Below are 14841 nucleotides of genomic sequence, written 5' to 3' on the forward strand. Positions count from 1 at the left end.
TTCGTAGCAATCTCCAAGGTCAACTGCTTATCGCTTTGCAGAAACCGTTTAAGCCTGTATGTCCTGCCACTTTAGCAAGATGGGTTCGTTGGCTCATGAAGGAGGCGGGCATTGATGTCTCTATTTTTGGTGCCCACTCGGCTCGAGGAGCTATGGCCTCTAAGGCTTTTTCCTTGGGTGCCGGCCTCCAAACCATCTTGAAGGCTGCTGATTGGTCGTCAGAGTCAGTGTTTAAAACATTTTATTTTAAACCTATTATGCATGTTGCTTCTGTTGTAATGGATCAGCTTTGAACAAGCATAATCGGAGCCTCCGTCCTGACATAGAATTTAAAATTTGCTAACATTCGTGCCAAGAATTTTCAATTCTATTAAGGACAGGAGGCGAGGATTATCCCACCCTTATTTATATGTATGCATTGTATTTATCATTGCTTTTACACTTGTATTCTATGCATATGTTGTATTTTTCCCTCCCTTATCCTTTGTCCATGCTTCCTTCATCTGGTAGTTTTTGGATATTACGGATTTGTTTTTTCATTTCAGGTTCTGATCCTAAATGATTGCATGTGGTCGTGTCCCACGGGCCAGTGGTGGCTGTTATTCGGACGGTTTCTCCAGTTGCAACATTCTGTTTAGGACGTCCTGGACCCTTGGCCATCCGTCTTTCTTCTGGTCCATTGTTCTGCTCCCCGGAGGCTGGGTTTCGTGTTTATCTTCATTTTATCTTGTTGGATTCCTGGAATTTTTACTTGTATGACTTTACTTATGACTGAACTGTTCTACACAAAGAAAGAGGAAGGACTGTCCTCTTGGATACCTTTTATACTACACCTACTCTATGGTATCCTACGGGTTCATGGGATATGTAGTTTATTGTTTTTTCTTTACTATTGTGATTGGCTGCTGTATTTTTGGTAGTAAAGAAATGAGACAGCATAATCCTCGCCTCCTGTCCTTAATAGAATTGAAAATTCTTGGCACGAATGTTAGCAAATTTTAAATTCACTGTACTCTTCAGATGTACGCCAGAGATGCAAAATGATTCACAAAGCAGCCAAAATCATTAAGTGGGAGAGAAAGACTGCTGAGTGTCACACTCTATGTAGATTTTAAAGAATTGGTAACAATAGGTATTAGACAGTTGCGCTGTCAAGCCAGACTTAAAAACAGACCAGTGTCCACTTTAATGAGCAGCAGAAAAAAACACCACCACATTCCATCCGCACATCACACAGTTTATCTTCAGGATTTTGTCAGTCGGTTTGACACAAGACTGGTGGCTATAAGGGCATGCTTCGGCTTGTAATAATGCCTGGTTGAATTCATAAATGTCGCTGAGAGATCTTACGCGTTGTTTTTGCTGTGTGTATCCATTTGATTGTTCATTAGCTGTATACATAGGGTTCCCTTTTTATTATGTTTTGACAGTGGCATTAAAACAAGAAATGGTCAATTCGAAAGAAAGGATCTGCTAAATACATCACAATATTTCATACATTCCAACACATCTAGCCGCGGTTTGTGCAGGTGAGAGCGGTTGGGGATGTGACAGACTTCCACAAGGGAAAATTAAATAAATAATTAATTTCCCCTCATCATCGATTGTCGAAATCCGCCCAAACCGGCCCCACCACCCATAGCTGCACGGCCATGGCTGATCACATGTCCTTAAAATACGAAAGAAGTAATTTCATTGCTATGCATGAGCAGTGAAGCCACCAATTCCATATAAAAGAGGGGCACTGATCCACTCAATGCAAATTTCTTTCACCAGCTTAAAATTGTATCCACAGCAGTACCCAAAATAATATGGACGTGCTCTGGCTGGAAGTACATGTGGTGCCTGCGTCACATATAGATGCCGATGCACATTTCAGGATGAAGTTTATTGCAATCTGAGCTCGCTCTACGTTTCCATCTTTGGATACTGCATTCTGCTTCCTGTGTCTTGTCGCCTTGCTGATGACTACCTTCTGTCCTCCCAGTACCTACCTGGACTCCTTTTTCCTCTGCTCCTTCTTTGCCCTGTGGCGTCTAGTCTCCGCTTGCAGCAGCATGAAGAAACTGCAGAACGGGGCATGGGTGTGTACATGTGGAGCGAATATGCACACATTGATGTGGGTTTCACTGAGAGAGTGGCCTAAGGCTAGAGGTGCTAGAGGCTACAGGAATCCACCCCTCACAAGCACCCCAGGTGTGCTGCCTGTGTTCTAGCCCTTGGTGCTCACCTCTTTCTGTTAGTGGTAAATGTTATGTTATGTTTAAAAATGTATATAGCGCAGCTTATACCCAAGGGTATCTTTGGCGCCGATAGCTACACTGAGTACATGGGAGACTGTCGGAGGGATGGTCGGAAATGAAAGCTAGGAGGCCGGAAAATGCTGAGAAGTTGTTTTATTGAAGGTTGAAACCGGAAAACTGAAGTTCGCCCGACAGAAGGGGCCCTAAATACTGACCCCCATCTGTCTTCTGGCCATGCAGCCACCCGAGCCATCCGCTCAAAGTTAGCGAAAAAAAATCGGGGTCCTTCCGCTAACATATTTTTGCAGGGTCACCAAAGGGAGTGAGGCTGACTTCTCTGCTGGGTTAGGGTCTCTGCTAATCTCGTGATTACAGTCTCCTGGGTTTGGCTCTGCGCCGTGAGTGACTGGTGGAGTTTTTCGCGATCCTCTTCTGCCACCGAGAGGAATCTCTCCATGACTTGCCCAAGCTTTTCCTGATTTTCTGCGATCCTTTTCTGCCTCCATTTCTGCCGATCCCACTTCTGACACCACCTGTCGGAGGGATGGTCGGAAATGAAAGCTAGGAGGACGGAAAATGGTGAGAAGTTGTTTTATTGAAGGTTGAAACCAGAAAACTACTGAGGGTAACAGTTTGTTGCCTCAATAGCTGTAAGATTATTATAGAAGACCAAGATCCGGATATGGCGTGATGACAGTCAGTAGGACGTACAGGATGAATGGGGTAGATTTGGCTTCAGGATGTGGGGTTCTTCGAGCTGGTAACGGCGTCCCAGGATACTCCCAAAAAAAAGAAATAAATAGTGGTAAGTACTCTTTATTACCCTTGGCCTCTCCTTGTGCCAATAGTGCTGTAAACCGTGCTCACAACGGTGAGACAAGTTAGGGAGGGAGTGCCAGGCAGAACGGAAAGGAAATGGTGCAACATATTGAAAAGCCCCAGCGACTTTCTTAAGTTCAACCAAGGTCTCGACAAACAAAAAAAGTCTGATCAGCCAATTTGGCTGTTTTATTCAGTACAACAGCTTTGTCTATGGGTGGTTTATCCAACCAATCGGGGCAGCAGTGTTCTGGTTTGTTTTGGTACCCAACCGCCACCCAAGGAATATCCTCACTGCCGAAGCCGTAACTCTCCCTGAGTTACTGCGGCAAGCTTGCATCTCCTGGGGGCGTCCACCAGTCTTCGCTCCATGTCTTGGAATCTTCTTCCGGGGCTGGGTCGACTGGTTCTTCAGTCGGGGTTGGTTCTTCTCCGGGCTCGGCAGAAATCCTCTCCTGTCCGACGTCTTCCTGCTTGGCTCTCGCAGCGTTTGCGGTGTCCTCGGTGTCTTCGGCTCCTTCCACTCCAACGTCCGCGTTCGCCCCGTCCTCCCGCGCGAGTTGTCTTTTCTTCACCTTGTTCAACAGGCATTGGCTGTTCTCCTCTCCGTCATCCTGTAGTGGGGAAGGCGCGAGGAATCTGTTAACCCCTTTGTGACCGGACTGTATTACTTCACTCCATGACCGTGGAGTCCCCTGGTTTACAACGTTCTGCCCCCGTCTGGACTCCCCCTGACATTCCCCTACCCTAACTTTCCTGCTAGCAGGATACAGTTCAAGAGGATGCCTCGACAAAAAATCTGTGTTTGTCTGTTCTTGCCTTTCCTGTGTTGGGTTACGAAATGGAAGGGCTGGAGGGCTAGAAACCATCATAGGATACGATCGTTGGGTCCTTCATTTCTAGCAAGCCACTCTAGGGGTGCGTGGCCTGTATACAGAACAAATTCATTCCCTTCCAAGTAATACTTCAATGACTCCACAGCCCATTTAATTGCAAGTGCTTCCTTTTCTTTAACGGCATACTTGTTTTCTCTAGGGAAGAGTTTCCTGCTGATGTAAATCACTGGTCTTTCTTGTCCCTGGGAATCTAGTTGTGATAAAACAGCCCCAAGTCCCTTCTCTGAGGCGTCAGTTTGCAGAATAAATGGTTGAGTATAGTCTGGGCTAAGAAGGACAGGTCCAGTAGTGAGCAAGGTTTTTAAATGGGCAAAGGCCTGCACAAGATCAGGGGAGGGATGTCTCAATTTCTTTTCTGTAGGAACGTCTTTTCGTAGCAAGTCAGTCAAGGGGGCTGCTACCTCCGAAAAGTCAGGTATGAACCTTCTGTAATATCCTAATATGCCCAAAAAGGTTCAGAGCTCCCTTCGTGTGGTGGGAAATGGGATCTCGGCTATTGCAGCTACTTTCTCTTTGTGTGGCTTAATGAATCCCTCTCCCAAGAGATATCCTAGATATTTTACAGACCTGGCGGCCAGACGACTTTTGGCAGGATTTATGGTAAGATCCCCCTTTTCTAGGGCCTGGATAGTTTGTTCTAGATGTAACAAGTGGAGATCCCAGGTATCGCTGTAGATGGCTATGTCATCTATATATGCGGATGCATACTCCTGATGGGGTTTGAGTATCAGTTTCATAAGGCGCTGAAAAGTGGCAGGGGCCCCATGAAGGCCAAAAGGTAGCATTCTAAAATGGAACAGCCCCCCCGGGGTAGAAAAAGCAGTCTTCTCCTTATCGCATTCTCTGAGGGGGACCTGCCAATAACCCTTGCAGAGGTCCAAGGTGCTGATGTACTTCGCCTTGCCCAGTTTTTCAATCATTTTGTCTACTCTCGGGAATGGGTAGGCATCGAAGCGGGAGATCTTATTGACTTCTCTAAAATCTATGCAGAAGCAAATAGACCAATCCGGTTTCAGCATGATTACGATTGGTGAGTTCCATTCGCTTTTGGAGTGCTCGATGATACCCATACGTAACATTTGTTGGATTTCTTCCTCTATGGCCTCCTTTCTAGCCTCAGGAATCCTATAAGGTCTTAACCGCACAACCTTTTCGGGTTCTGTATGTATGGCGTGAGTGATGAGAGTTGTTTTCCCTGGAGTTAGAGAGAACACCCCTTTAAGAGGTGATAGTCTAGCCTTTAATTCTTCTTTTTGGGTCAGGGGCAGATCAGTATCTATGCTCTGTACAAATAGGGGATCTGTCTGGCCCTGCTTAATCAGAAGAGCAGGTCGAGGACCTTCCCATTATTTTAGAATGTTTATGTGATATATTTGGGTATTTCTCTTTTCTTTGGAGTCAAGTTCTAGACGGTATGTGACAGGGGTGACTTGTTCAAGAACCCTGACGGTGCCCTGCCACTGCCCCAACATTTTATGCTCAGAAGTGGGTCTCATCACCAGAACTAAGTCATTTATGTTCAGACTTTGTTCTTTGGCTTTCTTGTCATATTGTTTCTTCTGTTGTTCTTGGGCCTGCTCCATCTGGGTTTTGACTATGTTCCGTATTTTATATAATCTAGTTTTCAGCCCCTGGACATATTCTGGCAGTGGTTTTACTCCCTCTGGTTCCTCCTCCCATTCCTCCTTCAACATATCCAGCAGGGTTCTGGGCTGTCGGACGTACAGCAGTTCAAAAGGGGAATACCCAGTACTCTTCTGCTTTTTACAACGAAGGGCAAAAAGAGCCAATGGTAGCATTTCTTCCCATTTCCGGGCTTCGAGTTCTAACAGTTTCTCTAAGGTTATTTTTAAAGTGGCATTATATCTTTCACAGAGACCGTCTGTCTGGGGGTGATAGACAGCAGTCCTAATTTGTTTTATGTTAAGCTGCTGGCATACCTGTTTCATGAGATTCGACACAAAGGGGATGCCCTGATCGGTTATAATTTCTTTGGGGAAACCCACCCGGGAAAAGATATTAATCATTGCCTTTGCTATTTGTGTAGCGTTTGGTTGTCTCAAGTCTACATCTTCAGGGAAACGGGTCGCATAATCGACTATGACTAAGGAATATTTACACCCTCCGCGGGAAGGAAGCAGGGGGCCAATATTATCCATTCCAACCCGTGTAAATGGTTCTTCTATTATTGGGAGGGGACATAATGGGGCCCTTGTGGGCATTACCCGGCTGTTTTTTTGACATATGGAACATTCTCTACAGAATTTTCTGACTTGTTGATACACGCCCGGCCAATAAAAGTGATGAAGGATGGCTTTTTCAGTTTTGTCTCCTCCAAAGTGCCCACCCAAGAGATGGTTATGGGCCAAATAGAGGACCTTCTCTCAATGGGACTGTGGAACCAATAACTGGGGCTTGGCCTCTTACCCACACTTCCGATATAGAAGGCCCTTGGCCCTAAAAACTGAGGACCGCTTTGCTCTGGGTCTTCCTGCTCTGTGGATCTATTCCATGCTTCCCGTAAAGTAGGATCCTCTCTCTGGGCCATTCTAAAATCATGATCGTGTTCCCATACTTTAGTGGTAACTGTTTGGGTGAGGGTAACCGGAGTCCACGGCCGTTTCTCAGTTTTTTTCTGTCACTTACTTTTTCGGGTTTTCCCGGGACCTAATTCCTGGTCAGGTACTTGGGCAAATGGGGCGGTCTGTCTTCATTCTACCTCCTCAGGAACGGCCTCTAAGAGATGGCGGTTTATGTGAGGATAATCAGTCCCCAATATGAAAGGCTTTGGCAACTTGGGTATGAGCCCTACTTTGAGAGGAACCGGCTCTACTTCGGGGTCATGTTGGACAAGCACCTCTGTGGTGTTGTATGGTTTCTGATCTCCACGAACGCATTGGATGTTCACCACACCGGTTTCTGTTTGCACACCTCCCGGGATGACTTGGGGTTGGATGACACTTTGTGGGCATCCAGTGTCAACAAGAGCACCCCTTCTTTCCCCATTTACGGTTACTGTTCTGTGGAACGGGGCTGAACCCGAGGGTATAGGGTGACAGATGTATGACCGGGTGAGTCCAATGTCCATAGGTTCTTCCTTCTGTGGACAAGCCTGTGCTATATGTCCATACGTTCCACAATTATAACACTGGGGACCTAAAGGGGTGGGTAGTCGAAGGGGAGGTGGTTGAGGTGGAGGGGGCCCTTGGACCATAGTAGCAGTATCCGTTTTTTTTTTTACTGGGGATGGTTTAGAAATCCAGGAGGTGGAGATCCCGCTTCACAGGCCCTCATCTCGCCCCTTCTGACTCTCCTGGGCCCGACTGTACGCACTTGCTATTTCCACTGCTTTTTCTAGCGTAAGGTCTGTATCTTGCCTAACCCATCTCTGGATGGGGGGGGTGAAGGGAAGATAAATATTGTTCAAGATATATCTTTTCCATGATTTCTTCTTTTGTAGATTGTTCTGGCCTCAGCCATCTATCGGTCATGTCACGCACCCGGTAATACAACGCCCGTGGGGTCTCTTGGGGTCCCTCTCTGATCTGACACAGACGTATCCAATACGTCTCTTGGTCTATTCCCATTCTTTCCAAGATAGTCTTCTTAAGGTCCAGGTATGGGGTGACCCCAAGAGGGTTAGCAGCCTGATAGGCAGTTTGAAGTTCGCCCGACAGAAGGGGCCCTAAATACTGACCCCATCTGTCCTCTGGCCATGCAGCCACCCGAGCAATCCGCTCAAAGTTAGCAAAAAAAAAATCGGGGTCCTCCCCGCTAACATATTTTTGCAGGGTCACCGAAGGGAGGGCAGGCTGACTTCTCTGCTGGGTTAGGGTCTCTGCTAATGTCGTGATTACAGTCTCCTGGGTCTGGCTCTGCGCCGTGAGTGACTGGTGAAGTTTTTTGCGATCCTCTTTTCCCACCGAGAGGAATCTCTCCATGACTTGCCCAAGCTCTTCCTGATTTTTCCGCCATCCTTTTTAAAGCGGCCTCCATTTCCGCCGATCCCACTCCTGACACCACCTGTCGGAGGGATGGTCGGAAATGAAAGCTAGGAGGCTGGAAAATGGTGAGAAGTTGTTTTATTGAAGGTTGAAACCAGAAAACTACTGAGGGTAACAGGTTGTTGCTTTAATAGCTGTGAGATGATTATAGAAGACCAAGATCCGGTTATGGTGTGATGACCGTCAGTAGGACGTACAGGATGAATGGGGTAGTTTTGGCTTCAGGATGTAGGGACCTTTCTTAGACACTTCAAGTGGAAAGAAGATGCTGCCCACTAATACTCCATGCAGGCCCTGTAGATATGCCTGCTGGTGCCATCTATCTGATGGGTACTGGTGAGGACCAGGCACTCTCCCCCATTGAAAGGGCTGCCTCTCTGGTATGTTCCTCTCAGCTACATGGCAAGGGATTGCTGTTCAAGTAGTTTTTTTTGTTGTAGTTTGACCCAAAGGTATCGGTGCGCTTTACATGAGTACCACTTACTTTATAAGATCACATTCATTTTTTTTATGCATAGGGAGGTTAAGTGATTTTCCACCCGTAATCACAGTATGTTGAGCAGACCTCGAGAACCTAACCAGGTTCCCCAGTTTCATAGTCGGCAGCTCTGGCCGAAACGCCACATCACCCTTTCTCCACTTCTCCACTCAGACTGCACTTAAACATGACTAGATTCCCCCCCTCCCCTTCGCTGCTGGCATCTTACTTTTAAACTCTGAGGCTCTTTACCATGTTTTGTTCCAGTAGGAGACTCAAGAAGAGGTCTGGGAGAGCCTTGGATACCAGCGAAGAGGAAGTACAGCAGCCCTCGGAAGGAGTAGAGATCTACTCATTAAGAGAAAGAATTTAGAAGCATTAATGAAAACAATGTTTTTTAGGTGAGAACTCCTGATTGCCGCGTATGAAAGGCAGTGGAGCAGAGGCAGAAAGATATTGGACCTGGGGATACTAAGGTACGGAATGCAGAGACAGGGATGCAGGGACAGGTAGGTATGGTGCCTTGAAGGAGCAGGGGCTCTGGTTATAGAAAAAAGGCCAGTGAGGCAAGAGAAAGAAAGACATTATAGAAGGGGAAATTGTAGGATTGTAACATGGAAGGACAGAGACTTAGGGACCCAGGGATAGAGAGAGTGCCAGGGATGGGGGTGGAGAAATGTGGGTATAGGAATTCAAATTTCCTGTTTGACTGAAAAAGAGGACATTGATATGTGGGACAGGGATAGGCAGGACCAAAGAGATGCCAAGGCGTGATGAAGCGTTGCATGAAGATTTGAGGGCAGCAGGACACAGGGACATAAAGACGTGGAGGAAGATGGACCTAAGGATAAGAAGCTACAAGTAGGGAATGAGTGACCCAGTGATAGAGAGTATGAACCGCCTTAGGGGACAGGGGTGCATGATGGGGATGCAGGACCAAGCAGATACTGCTATGGAAGCTTGGGAGGGGTGTAGAAACACAACAACATGTGAGCAGTGGGATTTAGAACAGAGGGAGTCACCGGTCAGTGACACATGAGCTGGAGAACTTGGGGACACGGGTGACATAGGAGGGAGAATAAATAAGACATAGGAACTGGTTGTGTAGGAGGATGGATATCTGACAATGGTTACCCCCAACTGTTTGCCTAGTGTTTAGCTGGTTTTCAACTTAGTTGGCCTGGGATCCTGCTAATCAGGGCCCCAGGGTATCTGCTCTCACTGTAAAATGGACTCCATGTACTTTAGGTACATCTCCAATTGGATATTGGGTCACCTTGTGAGCCCCTGTATAGTGTACCATAGGTACCCAGGGCATAGGTGCATCCAAGGCCTACCAGGGCTGCAGCATGAATTTTTCCACCCCTGGCTGGCCATCCAAACTGACACAACTGGCTGATCACTCAGCTGGGGCAAGGTCGGGTAATCACCCCTTGCTTAGGTGTAGTATTCCTATACCTACCATTATATATAGACACATTTATACCTATAAGTCACTCCTATGGCAGGCCTTAACAATCCTGAAGGCAGAGTGCTTGGTTTTATGTGAGATGAGGCTCTAGCATGAGCTGAGCCTGTCTGCAGCGTTCGGAACCATGCCCTTATAGGTCTTCTATGATATAGCCATATCATATACTCTTAAGTGCATTATAATCCTCACCGTTAAATGCTAACTCTGGTTTGGCTTTATCAAAACATGTCGTGTAAGGTGTCATACGCTTTGGAATACTACCCCCTCACCAGTTCTGGCGACGGGGGTAGCATTCCACCCTTCTAGAGGGAGAAGACATTTTGTTCCTGTTAATCCCGGTTAAAGTTAACCAGAGCCTCAGCATCACAAAATGGATGCTGCTGCCACAGACACAAGTCTAACCTCCTGCTGCTGGGAGTCCTTTCAGCGAGGGAGGCTTGGACAATAGGTTTACTGTCTTGGGAGGTGCTAGCACCACCCCAGACAGGCCATAGTGTATTGGGGCAGGGAGGGCTGAATGAAATTAGACACTGCCTGGGGCACACAAGGTGTCCCATGCATAGCCCGGTTCAAACCAGTTGCTGGGGCACTCCAGCCCCAGCTCTGGCACGAAACTGGACAAAGGGAAAGGGGTGTAACCACCCCCTTCGCTGGTCCCACCAATAGGAGGGACCTAGCAGGTAATCCAGCCCCTCAGATTAGTATATAGGTAGGAGCTGAGTCAAGAGACTTTAGATTTATCCTGAACTGAAACTTGTAACGAAACTCTGGACCTTCGACATTCTACTGCAACTAGAAGACTGAGGAATCTCCCTTGTGGTCAAGGAGTGACCACCCTGTGCAAACAGGCACCATCCAGCGATCTACGGTTTACTTTGTCAACGCTCCCGCCGGAGCCAGAGCACAGAGTCCGACAAGAGCCAGACTTCCAGACCTATTTGACCCCGATCCACAGCCACAGCAAAGCTGAGACCCGTGGAGGCGACGAGAGACGTGGGACCGGCCATCTTGAATAACCTGCTTTTTGCTACTTGTGCAGCGTCTGAGGCACCCTCGAAGTTGTGCATTGGGGATTGAGAAGCCCAAGCCCCGAGCACCTTCTGCACCGACGCACAGCCCTCCACACTCCACGAGTGCCGCGTGGGGCCTGCTAGTATTTTTGTGCGCGATGTGTCTGTCCGGTTACTTGCCCTTTGGCTAGTGGCCTCTGTGACGATGAACCTTTGAACCTAAACCACCTGCCAGGTTGCTCCAGGTGGGCCCCAGCTTCCCTGCAAAGGAGAAGCCCCATAGACCTTGCTGGTCTAATCCTAAGCGAATATTCGATTCCTGCGTGGGTTGCATTTGCCAAGGCCTGTTGACTCCAATCTGGAAGCCGACGCCGCCAACAGCGAGATCTTTCATGGGACAGTCCGTATCCAGCTCCTGGTTGTCGTCGACGCCTCCTGGTCCACGTGGCTGCAGAGTCAAGCTTCACAACATCACCTGATTGCTTCGCGACATCGCCTGGTTCCTTCCTGGTTCCGTCCTTCCTAGTGACCCAGACTCTGTCCCCTCTGCTTTCAGGTACTCTTCATCCTCGATCCGCCCTTAGATCCAACCGGACACTTCTCTCCTGGTCGCTTGCAGCATCTTTTTACAGGTCTCCATAGGAATCAGCGACGAAACCCGACACAACTTGACACCTATGCACCCGGCTCCTGTGGGTGAGGTAACGCGGGCACTTCGGTGCACCTGTAGGTATTGACTATCCTAGTTTCCTATTTTTCGGTGGCTTTCTCCTAGTACATCCGGAAGTGTCCTAAAAGAACTAGTTTCTATCTCTTACGTTCCCATTGTTTCCCTATGGTAACTCGCGTGTGTGAATAGACACTGCACACGCATCCCGTGGGACTCCTGCTCCCTAACTCTTGTTAGCTCAGCGTAGCCTCAGCGATTCCTTAGGCCCTAGGCCTATTCCTTGTCCGTGACGTGGTTCTTATACCACTATTTTAGTATATGGTTTTACGTGCCCCTAGGGCTCTACTGTATATTGTGCAACTTATTGTATGATAATTAAGTAATTTGTTATGGGCTTTGTCCTCTGACCTCATAAAGAGTTCAGAGGGGTTGTGTTGGTAATAAATACATATATATTTTATATATAACCTGTGTGGTGTCCTTTCATGTGGTATTCAAGGGGTTACATATGGTAAAACAGCTTGCTTCACATGCTCTCTGAAGTTTTAGCCTAAGACTGCTTTGTCCATGCTACCTCTAGCATAGCTGGTCTATAAGGTTGAGTTTACAACCATCACCATAAGGGTTGTTTGGACTGGTGCAAGGTGCTCACTAGAATAGTGAACATCATATACCAGGCCAACTTCTCACACTGGTAAACATTAATACAGAGAGAAACAAGAACATGATGATATCTGAACATGCTGGATCTATGGCAGGGAGACACTTAAACAGGGAAATAAAGGTATAGGTACTTGGGGATGCAGGAACTGAAAGCCACAGGGATGGGGACAGGAGACAAGAGAATAAATGGGAAAGGAGACTTTGTTTGAGGTATTAGGGCTTAACGAGTAATACTCAATGATCAGAAATTGAAAAATAAATCAAAAGGTTTTTATTCTTATTTTTTTATTCTTATTGATTCAAAAAGTTCTTCATAGGCCAACACATGTTTCATGACAACATGTTGCTTCATCAGGACCCAAAGGTATATACTTTGAAAATGCAAATGTGGGAATCTTGAACAGTTTACATGGTAAAAGGAAGAAGTAATATTGTAGGTTTTAATTCTGAATGATACCAACTGATCAATTTCGTGTTCTAGTGGTATCGAGCATACAAGGCAAATTCTGACTCCACAAATTCGAGATGTTGGCCGATTGCTAAATTTCACCAGGGGGTCTGTAAACATTAAAGATTGACATATTTGCATTTATCTATTTCTGATCATTGAGTATTATTCGTTGAGCCTTAAGACCTCAAAAAAGACAGACTGTGTTTTACGTAAATTGCATACAGGAATGGAGGGTGTTGTCCTGTAATCGTTTTTGAAGTCAGTGTCTAACCCGTGAAGAGCCTCTGTTCCTCTCCCCTTCCTAAAGGAGACTTAGGAATTGGGAAAAAGGAGGCGAAGTGACATGGGGAACAACAAGGCACTGAGTGAGGAGCAAATGGAAGTGGTGAAGTAGCAAAGAGACAGGAGACCATACCACCTTCAAGACCGTACTCAACCATTACCACCGCTTCCTGAAAGAAACAATGAAGAACGCCCTAGCAGACTGCATACAAGCCAGCACAAACCACAGCAAATAGCTTTTCACCATCGTAAAGGAGTTCTCCAAACTTGCAGCCACCAAGAACAACATCACCACCTTCCAAGAACTGTGTGACACCGTGGCAGACTTCTTCCACAACATGATTTCAGTCTTCTATGAAGTCTTCAAACCCCAACCCCAAGCTGCTGACAGCACCAGCCTGCTCACACCCACGAACACAAACCTCAAACACCTGCTCAACCATTGGGACCCACTCACAACTCAAGCCACAATTTTGATCATGTACTCTGTGCACTCTGCAGCACCCAAGGACCCCTGTCCCCACCACATCTTCAACCTCAGGAGCAAGACAATTTGAGATGAGCTCAAGAACGTCCTGAAAACCTCCATCACCTTAGCTTCCTTTCCTAAGGTCTGGAAACATGCTGAAATGAGGCCCCTCCTAAAGAAGCCATACACTGACCCAGCCGAACCGATGAACTACTGGGCCAGCTCCCTGCTCCACTTTCCAGCCAGGGTTCTCAAGAAGGCAATCAACCAGCAACTCTCTGAACACCTGGAACGCAAAAACCTCCTGAACCCCTCACAATTTTGTTTCCAAGCTAACCACAGCACAGAGACAGTCTGGATCGCAGCCACCGATGACATCAGGGCCCTCCTGGACCGCGGAGAAATGGCAGCCCTCCTCCTTCCGGACCTGTCAGCTGCCTTTGACAATATTTCCCATCACATCTTGCTCAACAGATTCCACCACATCAGTATCCAAGGAGGTGCCCTCAATTGAATTGCCTCATACCTCACCAGAATAACCCAGGGAATCCGTCTTCCACCATTCACCACAGAGCCCAAGAAGATCATCTGCGGCGTCCCCAAAGGATCATCCCTCTGCACCACCCTCTTCAACACGTACATGCACCCCTGGCCACCACCATCAGATCTTACAGACTTAACATCATCTCCTACACCAACGACACCCAGCCCATCCTCTTGCTGTTAGAAGACCTCTCCAACAACAGAGTCAACTTCCACAGATGTATGATGAATGTTGCCGACTGGTTGATGGACAACTGTCTAGAGCTCAACATGGACAAAAGAGAATTCCTCATCTCTGGGACCAACACTTCTCCATGGAATGATGCATGATGGCCTGCGGAACTCAGCCCATCCCCGCCCTCACAGGACACACATGCAACCTCAGCATTATCTTACACAGCAACCTATCTATGAAGAAACAGGTAAACACAGTCCCATCCGCCTGTTTCCACACCCTACGCATACTCCGCAAGATCTTCAGATGGCTCCCAGTCAACATCAGAAGGACCGTCACGCAAGCCCTAGTCACCAGCAGGCTGGACTATGGGAACACATTCCAAATAGGTATCACCACACGTCAACGGAAGAGACTACAGACAATACAAAACTCAGTGGCAAGACTCATCCTTGACCTTCCCAGACGGACCCACATCACATCACATTTCAAGTATCGACACTGGCTGATGATCCAGAAGAGAAGACAGTTCAAGATGCTGACCCAAACATACAAAGCCCTGCACAACAAAGGAGTAGCATATATCAACAAACGCATGACTTTCCACCAACCGACCAGATACCTACGATCGACCTCACTCTTCTTCAGGGACATCCCCAGATCCTCT

Source organism: Lissotriton helveticus, chromosome 3_1 (assembly GCF_964261635.1).
Source record: "Lissotriton helveticus chromosome 3_1, aLisHel1.1, whole genome shotgun sequence".
Classification (NCBI taxonomy): domain Eukaryota; kingdom Metazoa; phylum Chordata; class Amphibia; order Caudata; family Salamandridae; genus Lissotriton; species Lissotriton helveticus.